The sequence below is a fragment of the Lichenostomus cassidix genome, chromosome 9, assembly GCF_008360975.1.
Source record: "Lichenostomus cassidix isolate B80296 chromosome 9, HeHo_3.0, whole genome shotgun sequence".
Lineage (NCBI taxonomy): Eukaryota > Metazoa > Chordata > Aves > Passeriformes > Meliphagidae > Lichenostomus > Lichenostomus cassidix.
The window spans coordinates 23,876,588-23,891,226 of record NC_139490.1 but is presented as its reverse complement, the minus strand read 5'-3'; the positions used below and the strand labels follow the sequence as shown (position 1 = coordinate 23,891,226).

At 43.4% G+C, this 14,639-nt stretch overlaps 1 protein-coding gene across 5 annotated transcripts in view; it reads left to right on the top strand.

Annotated features, from left to right (window-relative positions):
• Positions 1 to 14,639, top strand: part of MAP3K13 (mitogen-activated protein kinase kinase kinase 13) — a 72,348-nt gene that overhangs the window by 9,032 nt on the left and 48,677 nt on the right. The gene's annotated exons all lie outside the window — the stretch shown is intronic.

Here is a 14,639-nt window from a genome sequence, read left to right as displayed (position 1 = left end):
TCTGGTGATTGGAGAAAATGTAGGTGTTTTATTTGCAGACTGAGAAAGTTAATCTTGTAAGACAAACTTGGGATTAGTTTAGTGAGTATTTTAAATTACATAAGGCATTTTCAAATTTTGTTCCAGTCATACCTCAAATGATATTTTCAGGGTTCAGAAGAGCTGACAAGAGTGCTTGCTATCAAAGATGGTAATTTTTCCCAAAGTAAAGAACATAATGCTTGAATGAAATTAAATCAGAATTTTTATTTTGTAGAGTTTCTGATACCTTTTATGTTATTTTTGTACTCAGCCCCTGAGGGCCGTAGGCAGTGACCGTACAGTTTTGTTTTAAAATCCTTTAATAACAGAAATCAAAATGGGAAATGTTACGTAAGTCCTGCACTCAGCACTGAAATTTATGAGCATTTCTGAGACAGTCAAGGTTTGGAATACCTTGGTTTAAACTTAACTCTCACCTTAATAAATAACATATAAAGGAAGCCATGAGGCTTCCTTATGTAGGCCTAAATTTGCCTGCTTAGCAGCCTTAATTCTGATTTTTTTTAATTAGGCCAATGAATTTACTTTTCTGATAGGTACTTTTTTAATAATTATTTTGTCTATTTTTTGGTATGAGCAACTAGCAGCTCTGAACTCAAAGACAATAGTGGAGTGTAGATGGTGAAAAATAGGTGGTTGTCAGTTGTCATACTGTCTGCAGAGAAATTGCTTGAAAATGTTTAGACCTGATGTCACAGGTCTTTTGGACGTAAATGCTTTTCCATGTGAGTCAAAAATGCTGGTAGAAGTTCAGCATACAGTGAACTCTTTTCCTGTGTTTTTATGGATTTGAAGCCCATTAGCTCTATGAGTTCCTTGAATATCTGTATATTTGGTAGCTCTGAGAGCCTCTCAGGAGTGTAGGACTTGACATATACCGGAGGATGTAGTGTCAGGGGATTTTACTTGTTGAGGAAGAAAAGTCTTGTAGCTGGAGAGAGAAATGCTGTTCCCATTCATTGGTGCTCTTTGATGTCTAGTATGGTCTGCACAGTTTTGTGTAAAAGGATGGAAACCTGAAAGCCCCAAAGCAAGAGGTGTGACCAAGTTCTAAAAGCTCTCCTGTCTTTCCTAAGTGCCTATGTTTTCCAAGTGTCCTTTTCAGATGTTATTTATGAACCTGTTGCCAAAAATACCCATAAAGCTAGCGAATCTCACTGGGAAATACTTACTCTGGTGTAGTCTGTATTTTGTTGTTGTGTGGATGAGCAGAAATACCTTCTCTGCCTTTTGCTCTCTCCCAGTCTGTAAAAAGTGCAACTTTAATCTGTGGAGAAAGATTCTGCAGCAGGGTGGAGAGAGTGAGTGAAAAGAGGGTATTTTTTCTGTTCTAAGGCTTCTTTGTTCTCAGAGGTCAGGAGGAGCTGAGCTCCAGTGATTTCATAGACGCTCCTATTACCTGTTCTCATGCTGGCTATAAGCCTAAACAGTGGATCCTCCTCTGGATGAGTCATTAAGTAAATATCAGGCTGTGCTGGTATTCCTGCTCTGAGTACTTGTTCCTATTTCTTGTGTGTTTACTCACTGTTTTCTTAGCTGCTATCACAACCCCAGCAGATTTTGTCAGCACGGGGACTTCTCACGGTGTGCAGCTGGGGAGAGGCACCTGCGCTGGAGCGAGGAGCTGTTCCAACCTTGTTCGAGGAGGGATTTTCAACAGTAGCTGGGAAATAGTTGGAGATATTTCCAGTAAAACAGTTCTGGTTCTTGGCTCTTGATCAGAGGCATCTTGCCAGGTGGCCTGTGGGTTGGATGTGGTGCCTGCTCTGGCTGCATCCCTCCTGCAGGACAGGGCAGGAGAGGAAGTGCATCCCATGGGAGCACCGGAGCACACGGTGTTCAGAGCTGGCACTGGAGCTGGAGCCTTCAGCAGTTTGTTCCTGCTGGGCTGCTGCAGGGAGGGTGGGAGCTCTGTGAGCTGTGCTTCTCCAGCAGCTGCTGCAGCTTGAGGTGGTTCAGGAGTGATTGTAGAATCCTAGAATAATGGAATGATTTGTGTTGGAAGGGATCTTAAAGCTCATCTAGTTCCGTCCTCTGCCACTCACTAGGTCAGATTACTCAGGGCCCCATCCAGCCTGACCCTGAACAATTCCAGGGATGTGGAAGCCACAACCTCTCTGAGTAACATACAATAACATGGTGCATCTCCTTGCAGAGACTTGTAGCTTCCGTGGGGACAGGGACAGGATGCTTCAAGTGTTTGTGCTCACTGGGAAGCTCTTCTAGGGAGGGAGTAGAGTGTGTTATCCACTGGCCCACCCATGCACCATAAGACTGGCTTCCATCATGCACATGTTCTCACATTGGATAACCACTGGTGTTTGTCTGGAGTCTTGATTTGTGTGTGTTTTTCAGGTGGAGATTTGACTGTATCAGGCATCTATCCTAACTATAAAACCTTGGCTAAGTGTAGAGGTCCCTGGTAGGTTCTCTCCATGCCTGTCTGCCCCGGTATGTCATCACTAATGGCCTTACGGGATTTGTAAATACCTTGGTGTTTGTGTTTTAAATTCTTGTCTTGTTAGGACAAAAACATGCCATTGATTTAACCTACATCTTGACAAAATACGGACAGTTTCAACCTTGGGCAAAAACTGGATGGTGCTGTCCAGCCAGAAGCAGTTGCCATTGTTACTTTCCCTGGGAGAGGGAGTGTTTCCAGTGCTGGGTGGCTGAGACTGTTCTGGGAGAGCTGGCCAGGCCATTGGAGGTGACAGCTGTGGGGCAGCACTGCATCAGCTTCTAGCTGCATCTTTATTTTACTGATACTGCCTTCAGGGCTTTGCTTGTTCCTTTCTGCCAAGGGAAGCCCTCCGAGCCACCTCTAAAGACACTTGAAGAAGTCCGGCTAATCGTGGGGTTCTCTCTCTTTCCTGGAGATCCTGAGGTTCTGTGTTATAAACTGCAAGCCCAATAGGTGCTGCTGAGTGGTGGCACAAGCAGTGTGACAGCCTGAGACACAGCAAGTTTCCTATAGGAAGATCCATAAGATTCATCCCCGCATTGAATTTGTAGCCAGTGTTACAGAAGTGGATTTGAGAGCTTGGCTGCTGGATGTACATGGACTTTCTGGGATGTTTCAGTCGCTGTGTTGGGAACCATTTGTTTTGCTTTAACTGGATGTGAAATATCACCGCTGTGGCCTGATGTGTCCCCTTAATGGCACAGTGTACAATCAGCATAGGCCTGAGGCAAGCTGTTCACCCACTGCGCTGTCGTTAACTTGCCGCAAACAAACCTTCAGGAATTCCTGGTCTGGGACCTTTGTGTGCCTTTCTGCAGACAAGTTTCGTTAGAAAGAAAGTGTCCAGACTAAAATGACTGCACATTTTTCTTTTATTAAGATCTGCTGTTAAGGAAACAATTTTTGCTAAGCAGAGCACTTTAGGCTGACATTTAGTAAAGGGAATAAAACATAAAAACCTGTGATCACAGAGGAGGCATTGCTTCAGATTCCCATGGTGATTTTTCCAGCTGCCTGAGTAAAACAATTCTATTTTCATGATATATTTTCCCTACATTTATATATTTTGTTTGATTATGTTCTGATCATATGCTTTTGTATACTGATTAGTAGATACAGGTGCAGCAATAAAGGAACTGTAAATTTGCCAGGTAGAATTGTTTGTCTGCAAGTCCCCTTATCAAATAAGATGATACTGTTTCTCAAGCACATTGCACTTGCCATCTTGAAACAGAATTACATTTCTATTAAAATAATGTTTACTCAGTGCTTCCAAGTAAAGGAGAATTCAGCATTACTGATAAGGACCACAATTCACTTTTGTTGATTCATTGACTACATGGTTTCCATTCTCTGGTGCCTGAGCATTGCATTGCCTGCTATTTTGGAGAAGCTGTGTTTGGAAAGCTGCTCAGTTCTTTGTGTTCAATGTCAGTTACCACTTATTTTTTTTTTCCTTTAAGTCTAACTACTGCATTTGAGTTGATGCATCTCTTTTAATCTCAAGTTTAATCTCTGGTTTTCTCTTTTTTGATTTACACAACCATGATAAAAGCAGCCAGGTTATGCTGGGGTCAATTCGATGATAATAAATTCCTTCTCTCCTTTCTTAAGCCCCAGTGCAAAGGAAAAAAGCTAAATTTACTGGCTGTTCTTCATGCCTTTTTGTCCAGTGCAGAAGAAAATTAAGCTATTTTGACCTTTCTTTGACACTTGTAGTCAGTGAAGATGAGGGCAGACAAAGGCTTTGTAAAAATAAGTGAAGTCGATATTGTTTTTTTCTAAAATTGTTATTAATACACTTTAGTGTGCTCCAATTAAAGTCCCAGCCTGTGAAGGCAAGTGCTGGCACTCTCAGCTGCTATTTCATCCAACTTCAAGGGTTTTGCCATCATTTAAGTGCTTTGTGACAGAGGTTTGAGGGGGTGGCTCTGAGGGGGTACCACACACATTTGGTGAGCTGTGTCCTGCCCTTTCCCTGGCATTGCTTGCACTGCCAGAGCATCACCTGGGCTGAGTAGGACTGGCTGAAATCAGGGGTCCTGTCCCTGGTACATGACATGGAGCGGAAAAAGGTCTCACAATAAATTGGAGGGTTTCATAGAGTCCCAGTGCTCTTGAAGCTCATTCTGCTCCTGCCATGGGCAGGGACACCTTCCACTATCCCAGGCTGCTTCAAGCCCCGTCCAACCTGTCCTTGGACACTTCCAGGGATGGAGAAGCCACAGCTGCTCTGGGCACTCTGTGCCAGGGCCTCCCCACCCTCACAGGGATCAATTTCTTTGTAACATTCAATCTAAATTTCTTATTTTAGTTTAAAACCATTCCCCTCTGTCATTGCATTGTCCATTGCACCTGTAGTTTAGGAAGGAAAGGAGTGTGCATAGTTTACCACCCAAAACCTGATTGTGTGCTGCTACTTGGTATTTTTCTGTTGTACTTGAAGAATGGATCTGTGTGCTGTTAAATGGTTGTGCTGTCTCCTGAGAGGGCAGGCAAGAAGGGAAAAACTTAATGTTTCCATGACAAAATGTTGCAGCACTAGCAGAGGATATTGTATCAGTCCAGGTAATTTCAGGTCGAACAGAACTCCTGCTTACACTTTGCATTCCTGCTTCTCCGCTGTGCATTTCCTAGACAGCTGTGCTTGCAGTGGCTGCCTTATCTCAAAGGTGATTACACTGGTATCTTTATTTGCTCTGCCCTGTGCTGATACCAGCCCTCACCCAGATCTCTGTTTCCAGCCCAGGATGGGTAGAGTGGAGGCTGAAAAATGAGCTGGTGCTTAATGCCTTTCTTGTGGATGGCCGAGTGTTGTTCACTGAGAACCTGGACAGCATAACTTAGTGGTGAACTCAGGCTGTGGTTGGTTGTCTCAGGCACAGACTCCAGGAAAAAAACAGCCCTGATTTTTCCCTGATAGAAGAATTTCCAAACAGGTTATGTGTCTCCAAGTAAAGGCTTTTCTGGATGCACTTCTCTAAAAAATCATAATACATTTGTGTAGCGTGCTGTCTCTTGCAGTTAAAGTGATTGGCAGTTTTTGGAAAGTGCCATCTGAAAAATGCAAGGGATTTGATTTCTCACAGTACATTACAGAAAGCTTCCCTTTGCTGTTTTCCCGGCAGAAATGGCACAACTCTGTAGCAGAGTCAGGTGTAGGTCACTGCAGTTTGCATTTTGCTTTACTCTGGAAAGAGCTCATCCCTTCAGAGGTGCACGTGGTGTTGTTCAAAAACTGCTGCTGCCATCAGTCAACCCAAATTTGTAATTATATTACTGTGAAAAATGGGGCTGTGCAGAAACAATTCACGTTCCTTAAAGAAATTAATGGTGCAATGGTGTTGATATTGCACATCAGGTGATACAAAGTAAAGGTCAGAGCTTGAGATGATTGTGCCTAAAAGGCCTCCCTTTTGGTTTTGGGTGGCTGAATATGATAGTTTAGATTAAAACAGGCCAAGGGAACAACTGTGTAGCCAGCTTTTGAAAGCCAGGTTTTTCAGCTCTATGCCTAAAATAGTGAATGCAATTATGCATTTCATTGGTGTGCAATATTTATTAAAGATTCTGTTCTTAAGTATTATAAATACTTCTGCATATTGCTTAAAAGGATGGGCAAAAAATCCATCTTGCCTAAGAAATGGCTCTGGTTTTAGGTTAGATAGAAATTTAGCTTATTGTGAGCTCATGGCATAAATGCTGTTAAATGAGCTTTTCTGAATTTTCTTAACACTGGAGGATTTTTATACAAAATGTTCATGTATATATATGTGTATGGTTAGAGACATGTCCAGTAAAAATGGGCAATTTGATTAAAGCAGGAATTAAAGGAAGCGTTAGAATGGTTGCCTGGGGCTTCAGTATGATTTTGCAGTGCTCTGGATGGTTAATACAGAATAGACTAACCGCTAGGACAGAGAAGCCCAGAATAATTTTCCTTGTCCCAGTTAAGTCAAGAACTATTAGAGCAGTGGAAATAAGGTTTCAACAAGAGGGGAAGAAAGGGTGAGGGACGTGTCAGTTCTCAGTCTTGCTGGTGAGAGGGGAGAGGACCAGAAACTGGAATGGAAGAAGGGTGAGTAGCAGTCACCAGTGAAAAGAACCTAATGTTGCATGTAAGTGGATAAGGAATTTTTGTTCTTTTTGGTGCTTTTTTTAAAGAAAGCTATCTATATGAATATTTGCAGTAAGACATGGAGGTCAAAGGAATACGGGATTTTCTTTGATCTGTTTGTCAGGAAAGGCTTTTTCTCTGCTTTCAAACCTGATGTTTGAGCCATTACAAGTAATTTCTCTCCAAGCCAGTCCCACCAAACTGTGCTACACTGGTGATGCAGGAGTTTGACCCTCATTCCATGGCTTTGCTTCCCTGGTGCTGGAAGCAGGGAGGGCAGAGCAGCTCAGAGGCTCAAGTAAACCCTTCACTGCCTAGGTCATACTTAAATGTTTGGAGGAGTGGCATCAAGTACTTTTTAAATGTACCTTTACCACCTTTTCCTAAGTTATATTTCTCTCCTGTCATGTCTTGAGGTATTGGACTGTGACACTGCAGTAGAGGTAACATTCCTGAGCAGCATATTGAGGAAACAGAAGCTTGACAGGGATTGTGTGAGAGGAATCTTTAACCTCTCTTCAGCACCCTGTGGTGGTTCTCTGGGAATTACTCAGGAAGCAGAATTTCTGGTCTCTCTTGGAAGTGCAAGAGTAACAAGACAACTGGGAGGAATGAGAAGGTGTTAGACAACAGTCCCATATGCAGCTGCAGCTGTGAGGGCTGTGTGCTCAGTAGTCACGACCAGGAACCATTAGGTTTTCTGGTTGATAGCCTTTGAGTCCAAGGTGACAATCGATAACCGACCTGTGTGAAGAAATGGGCTCCGTGCTAAAGGAAGAGATCTTCTGCTCTGCTGTTCTTTGCAAGGTGCTAACTCAGCATTTTGCTTGAGGATTGGTCTTCAGGACTAATTTCTGATAGTGCTTTATCTTTATCCTCCTATCAGCAGTCTGGCTTCAGAGTGCTCCATGCCTCATTCCATTACTCCTTTGGCCAAGGGAGTGTTGAATGCAATACTCCTCAGCAGTTAATTTGATTGTGCTGCCCTGGCCTTTGCCTGTGTTTGGGATGACTACAAGAAAATGGACCAGTATGTCCAGGCTTCCAGGAGATATTCCAGGGTCTAGAGAACATACTGCTGTCCATTCTGAACTGATGATGTGTCTAGAGCAAGAGAAACTGTTCTTGCACTTGGGTGAAAATACAATCCCTTCTCTCACTCTCTCTGGTTGATATTTTGCAACAACAGGGTTAGTTTCTGTGGTTTTTCAGGTTAAAATACATATGTTCCTGTGTAGTTGAGATTCATTATCTGTACAACACATTTGCTTTTAAACTACTGAGAGCGATGAGCCTGTGTCTGCAGTGTCTCCCTCCCCATGGAGCATGTGGGAAGGAAGAAGTGTGATCAACCTGTTTGTTACAGATGAGAGTAAAGATGAACCCAGAGGGGAGGCAAAACGGATCATTAAGTGTTCTTTTTTTCTCTGAAAGCTCCTCTCATGTACTGAAGGCAATTGTCCTTCTTGACATCACAGATGATTATATTCACAAAATCTGACCCCGAAATATCATCCCTATATTAGACACTGACCATCTACAGTCAGAGTCTTATTTTGTGCCTTTATTTTGATTACCTTGGTTACCTCGGGCACTTGGCAGGAGCAAAAAGCCTCATCATTCTGATTGCTTCAGGTTCCCAAAATGTCTTTTGAGAGAAAATGTTTCCTGAGCTTTGTTGCAACCTCTTAAGTAGAATTTGGTCTTTCTGGGAATCATGTGAGATCAAGTGATTGCCTGGAGCAAGAGAAGGTACTGAAGCTGCAATAGCAAAGAACTTGATGTCAAAGGCCATCTGCTGCTGCTCCCCATCTCTTCAGCCTTAATTTACCAGGTTATAAATTCATCTTGTCTTCCTACAGAATGACTAGTAGGTCCTCAGCAGTTGAGCTGGGCAGTTTCTCAGGGATTAATTCACATTTGTATCCCAGCCAGAAATCTCCTCCTTGTCTTGCATGGGAGACAGGAGTTTTATGTGTTTTTGCAGTTTGACAGACTTTAAGATAGCTAGTTCCCCAAGACTTAGTCTCGTTCACAAGATTCTTTGATACTTGGCCAATTTGTCTAAAAATACCATTTATTAGACACAGAAAATAACAAACATACAAACATAGAACAGATTGACACACATAAACACACAATGGATACATAATTGCAACCCTATAATAGTTAAAATGCAGTTATGGGGTAAATGCTTGCTTGAACTATAAAAATAGTTAGAAATGCAAGTTAAGAAATGCTTGCTTGAGCTAGCTGAAATGCAAGTTAAGAAAGGTACCTAAAAATTAACCGGAATAATACAATCTAGGAACTCAATGATCTTACCAAATCTAATTTTAGAGCTGGAATACATTGGAATTCCTCACCCAATCCCAGGGAAGTAACCACAGGGCTGCGTCCAGACCCTGGGGAGAAGACTTTACTTCACGCTCCAATGTCCATGTAGAAAGCTTCTACCTTTCTGAGGTTTCGTGAGCTTTTTATAGGATAAAAGTGTGTATTTGTAGTCACTGGAAATTTCTCACATTTTCTCTACATTCCACAGGGGAGTGTCTTTTCAGACTTTCAGTCGCCAGCACTAGATAGCTGTTGAATAGGCTATCAACCTAAGTTGAGCCATCCATTTCTTGGGACTGATCAGAGAGAGAAGGGGGAGGGGGGAGCATCCTGCCACACTCCTGCATAAACTTTTGTCTAGTCTTCACAAAACATACTGAATTGTCTTTTGACCTTCTTTCTGGATGCTCCTTTTACTATCTTCTTGGTTTTCCTGGTATCAGTCAACAAGTCCGTGTTAGGATGTCGCTTTGACCTTCAGGTTTGCAACCCATCTTACGTAGATACCTGGTAGGAGTAGAAAATACTGTCCCACAATAGAATCTTAATAGTTCTTTTTTTTTTCCCAAGCATTGGGTTATTGATCAGTTCATAGAAAGAATTTCTTATGAAAAAGTTAAATGAACTCCTGAACGCTTCTCGATTGAAGAAAATGGAGAAAAATATGACAGTCTATATTGATGTGACTGAACTACACATGCACAGAGCATTGATTAACTTGGATCTTCTGCTCATGGTATGTATTTTGTTTACTCTGCTCAGTCAGAAATGCATTTCTAGCAAGATGGGGATAGCATTTATGGAGTGAACTGTGTCAGTGTTGTGGAAAACTCGTGGAAAAATCTTTGCTAGGACCACTGTCCATGTCCAGGTCTGTAGGCCTACGATGCGCCTCTGATGTTCTGGTTACATACCCGTGTGGCCTTTCTTCACATTGAACCTAGACCATGAAGGACAGAGCATCTTTTCAGCCATTTTGCTTATAAGCAGCTTTAGTAGTTTAGTTTAATATAGCTGTTCTAAATTTTTTTCATTTCAGCCTAAACACAGTGGCCCCATTGATGCTGTGTAGGTTCAGGTATTGCAGTATATGCAGGTGGCATTATTTTTTTCTTTAGTTTATTTCGTCTGCTGTTTAGCACAAGGGAGGCTCCCCTGGCCCCCCTGCTACCAGCAATTACAGACAGTTGCCAGTCCCCAGTGGGAATAAATGCTTCCAGCCAATATTTACAGCTGGTTCTGTCATGGAGGGATGGAGCTGCTGCTGCTGTCAGTTGGAGGTGAGGGAGGTTTCCTTTCAGCTCTCCAGTGAGAAGAAAGATATAAAATGCAGCTCTGGTGGTGGCTGGGACAAGGTTTTGATTTTTTTTTTTTTTTTTAATGGCTCAAGCTATTTAGTGTGTCTGTGTTTTATTCTGAGGCAGAGGGTCCTGGTCTGGGGAGTGTCACCTTGGTCCTGGTAAGGAGGGAGCCACCCTGGCACAAAGTATGACTGGCTGAGTCTCCTGAGGTGTTTTGTGAGTCTGTCCAAGGGCTGCTTCCTTGGAGTGTTCTCCCTTCTGCAGCCTTGGTACAATATGAGGGTGAGGTCAACAGCCAGTGCTTGGTAAGGGATGGGGCTGTTTCCCTTATTCAGTGCCATATATCTTGTATATTCAGAGTGAGTTGCTCCTAAGAAAAAATGTCATGGTTGTGTCACAGGAGATTGCAGTTACAGCAGAATCATATCCTAATGTGTCAATGTAAATATTTAATGTTTTCTGTCATTTGAGTAGCAGGGCACACCAGCATTTTCCTTGTCATCTCTATCTTTTTAGTGTTGGACTTGGCTTCTTTCTCCAGAGGCCTGCAAAGGTCACTCTTGCAAGGAGAAATGCCATGACATCAGCTTTCGGGAAGCTGAAAATTCAGAGCAGCCAGCAGTGAAAATTTAGGTCCTGCTTTACCAGAGGTGATGCCTTCCTATGTCAGGTGTGTGTGGAGGAGTCCAGAGTGCTGTCTTGGCTTTGCAGGTTTGTTTCCATCAGCTTATTGCAGTGACAAAGACATCTGATGTGTCTGTAGTTGCAAGGAGTAGTTGTGTTCTTGTAGGTTAAACAGGACTGTGCTGTGGGTTTCTATTTCTTCCTTTTTCCACAAGTGGAAAATTACTTGTTGGATTTGCCTCTTATGGTCACTTTCTCAAATACATTCCCAGCCTCGAAGAGAGTGCAAAGGTAAGAATACTAGTTTTTAAATGTTTTTAAATCTGTTTATGCTTTTAAAAGAGAAAATCTGTATAATAGATGACCTTCACTTGTTGTGTGGAGGTTTTCCAGAGGCTGGACAGATTTCAGTAGTGTTTGTCATGCACTATTCCCTACTTTACCAGTGTGTTCAGCTGGATGAGGCTCTCCTACAGGGGGTGGGGAAAATAAAGCCAAAGGGTTTCCTGCTCTCATTCTGTGCTTTTCCAGTCAGTTCTTGGGCATAGCTGGCTTTGGGATAAGTGAAATAATTCCAGTAAAACAGTTATGCTGTTGGGGTAAAATCTGGGTTTAATCAAAACCCTGTGTGCTTGGTTTAGTGAAGCCGCATTTCTCTTTAGGATTGCAGACTGGGAGAAGCACTAGATATGCTGGTGGAGATAGCAGAGGAGTTGTGTGAATTTCAGCAAGTGGATACAGAAGAAGGAAAAAGAGTGAAGTTTGAGATGTGAAAGATATAGATAGGGAAAGGAAATAGGCTTCTCTCTGTCAGTGGAGGGGAAAGAAGCAGATAATGGTGATCAGGTGGCAATGTAAGGGAAGGAAATAGCAGGAAAGGGAAGAAAAATGGAGCTGGAGATCTCATAGGGGTCATGGAATGCATTAATTTCTCTTTCAGACTCTTCTTCCATTTTAGGCAGGAAGTAACACTAATTAGCAATTATTATCCAGGATTTATCTAACCAATCTGAGCTTACTGTTTTGAGTGGGATGGGAATAACTCAAGGAAATTAGGGGGAAAGAATGATCCTTACTGATAAGTTTTATTTGTTAGGAAAGGAGCACAGAGAGAAAGTCAGTCCTTGTAGGGACAGTGCTGCAAGAGAAACAGTACCAGGGGAGTCCTTTTTCTCTTCCCAGGGCTCTGGGGATCCATTTTCTTCAGTGTTTCCATGTGTGTCTTCCTTCTGTGATTCTCCAGTTTCACAGTGTTCTTAGCAGGCAGCATCGTGCTGTTTGTCTGCAGCCCTGGCTGCTTCCTCAGGTGTGCTGCAGTAGCTCTTGTTATCCCCTGCACTGTGTTGGGCTGTCGGAGCTGTGAAATTGAGAGCTGGGAACACTCCAGAGCTCCATGTGTGCTGCTCACCCTCGTGCTGCTGCCTTGAGCAGAGAGAAGGGAGGGAGCCGAGTGTGTTGCTGTCTTGTGCGGCTCTATCTGTAGTGCCAGGTATGAAAATCTCTCTGGTGCTTTTCTCCTATTTATTTTTATGTGTACGTGCTCACTGTGTGTCATCTAGAAATCAAAGGAGGAGTGTACAGTTCAGCCACAGCAGGAGAACTGTGCTTACCACTAATCTGCTGCTTTGCTCAAATTAAACATTTATGGGGCCAGAGATTCCTCACTGCTCCATCTCAAATCTTTCAGCCTCCTACACTATGATGATTTTTTTCCTTGCATTTTGACACAGCTCCTGCAAGAAATACAGTGAAATCAAATTATTCTTCACTGGCCTCTCTCCTCATCTTTTCTTTGTGTGCCCAGTTTGTGTTTTTTTCCTTGACCATGACATATGGGGAGCAGCTGTTGGTAGAAGCAATGCTTTATATTCCCTATGAGTTGAGGTTTCCCCCCAGTCTGACAGGCAGAGATGTGCCCTCAGTTATTGGTACCTGTTTCTGTTCCCTGGTCTCTTCCCAGGGTGTAACTGGGTAGGAGCTCCTCACTCCTGGAAGCAGGGAATAACCCAATGATGCAGCACATTGCCTGCTGATGCTCCAAGCTGTGCTGGCTGACTTGGTCTCCATGGAGAGCAGTGGGATACTTTCCAAGGCCTGGATCTCATCTGCCTCTGCTCTGTGGCCTGGAGTGAAACCTGGGCAATGGTTCTGTTTCTTGGGCACGCTGGAGTGGAGATAACTTCTGTGAAGAAAGGGTTGCTCCTGAGCCTTGCCAGACTTCTACAGGACTTAGTGGTCAATTTTCCCTGCCAGAGCATGGTCTTATTCTCTGATTCAAGTTTTCTAGCTTAAAGTGGTACTGCATGGATGCTGAAAGCCCACGCTCCTAAAATAGATCGAGTAGAGCAAGCACTTTAGTGCTGACTCCTCTTCAGGAGAGGAGAGGGAAAGTAACAATGAGCAGATGGCAGGTATTAGTCATATCACCTAATACATCTGAGCACCTCAGACCCCATGGGCACAAAGGTGCTGGGGAAACCTAGAGGGAAGGAATCCTCCCAACAAACCAGAGTGGGTGTTGGAGTCTCATGGGATACAGGCAGAGAGAGCTGAGAAAACGAGAGGACTTGCAGTCAGATGCTAACCCAAGGAGAGTGTGTTCACAGAGAGCCCTGGCCAGAGCCTGAGCCTGCGCCTGCATTTACTTGCCCAGTTTTCCAAGCCATTCCCTCATATATTTGACAAGCCTTTCAGAGCATCACTCCTTGGAGCTCCCATGCTTTGTTCCCTCTGCAGAAGGGGTAGAACAAAGGTCCAGTACTTCAGAAATAACTAAATTCCCCCAGTTTTGGGATCAGCTGGAATGGCATTATCTGAGCTTCTGCTCAAATAAATGCAGTACAGAAGCTGCTTGATCTTTTCCTGTAGTATCTAAATCTAAATCTAAATGCCAGTGTGCACCTTACAGCTGAGTTGGGCTGGCTCAGCATCCCCTCCCTTCTCCAGGTCCTTGGTGTCCATGTGCTGGCCCTGGCCCAGCTGGCAGCAGGCTCATAGGAGAACTTGGAGATGCTCCCTCCTGCTGATGTGCTGCAAACAGCGTGGAAGCAAAATACAGAATCTGTACAGTCCCTTGTGCAGCAATGGCTTCCAGCAAACTTGACACCACAGAGCAAGTAGGGCATGGAAGTACCTGCAGAGGTGGTGTGGAAGTGCAGCACTTCAAGTTGCTTGCTCTGGCTGCCCTGTTTCTATAAACATTTACTTCAAACCCAACCTGGCCAAAAGGCAGCTGTGGACACAGTAGAGGGTAGGAAGGTACAAATTTGGGGCTCTTTTGACTTCCCTGTGCAGAGATGGGATCATCAGGAATCACAGTATTTGTATGACCTCCCTGAAGAATGGCTGTATCTTGATTTTTACTTTTTTTCCCCCCACTTATTTTGGAGTTTTGTTATTACAACTATTCAGCATCAGGGGCTGAATGTGTGGTCTCCTCCTTTTTCTCCTCTTTCGTTTCAACTTTTTGGCAATAATTTCCAAAGAGCTGCTCTGCTGGAGTTACTTCCATCATTTTTCACACTTGTGCTCAGCCCTCTGTAGATACCAAGCACCCCATGGGCATCTGAATTACAAATACCATTTTGGTGGCACCTTGCATCCTTGGGCTTCAGCTTCTGCCAAACCCCTAATGAATGCAGGAAGCGAGTAAAACACTTCTGCTGTGAGCTCTGCTGATACATAAGGGGTTAAACTATGCTCTGTTTATTATATGCTTTAAATTGTGCCAGAGCATTTGAAAATGCGGCAGTGG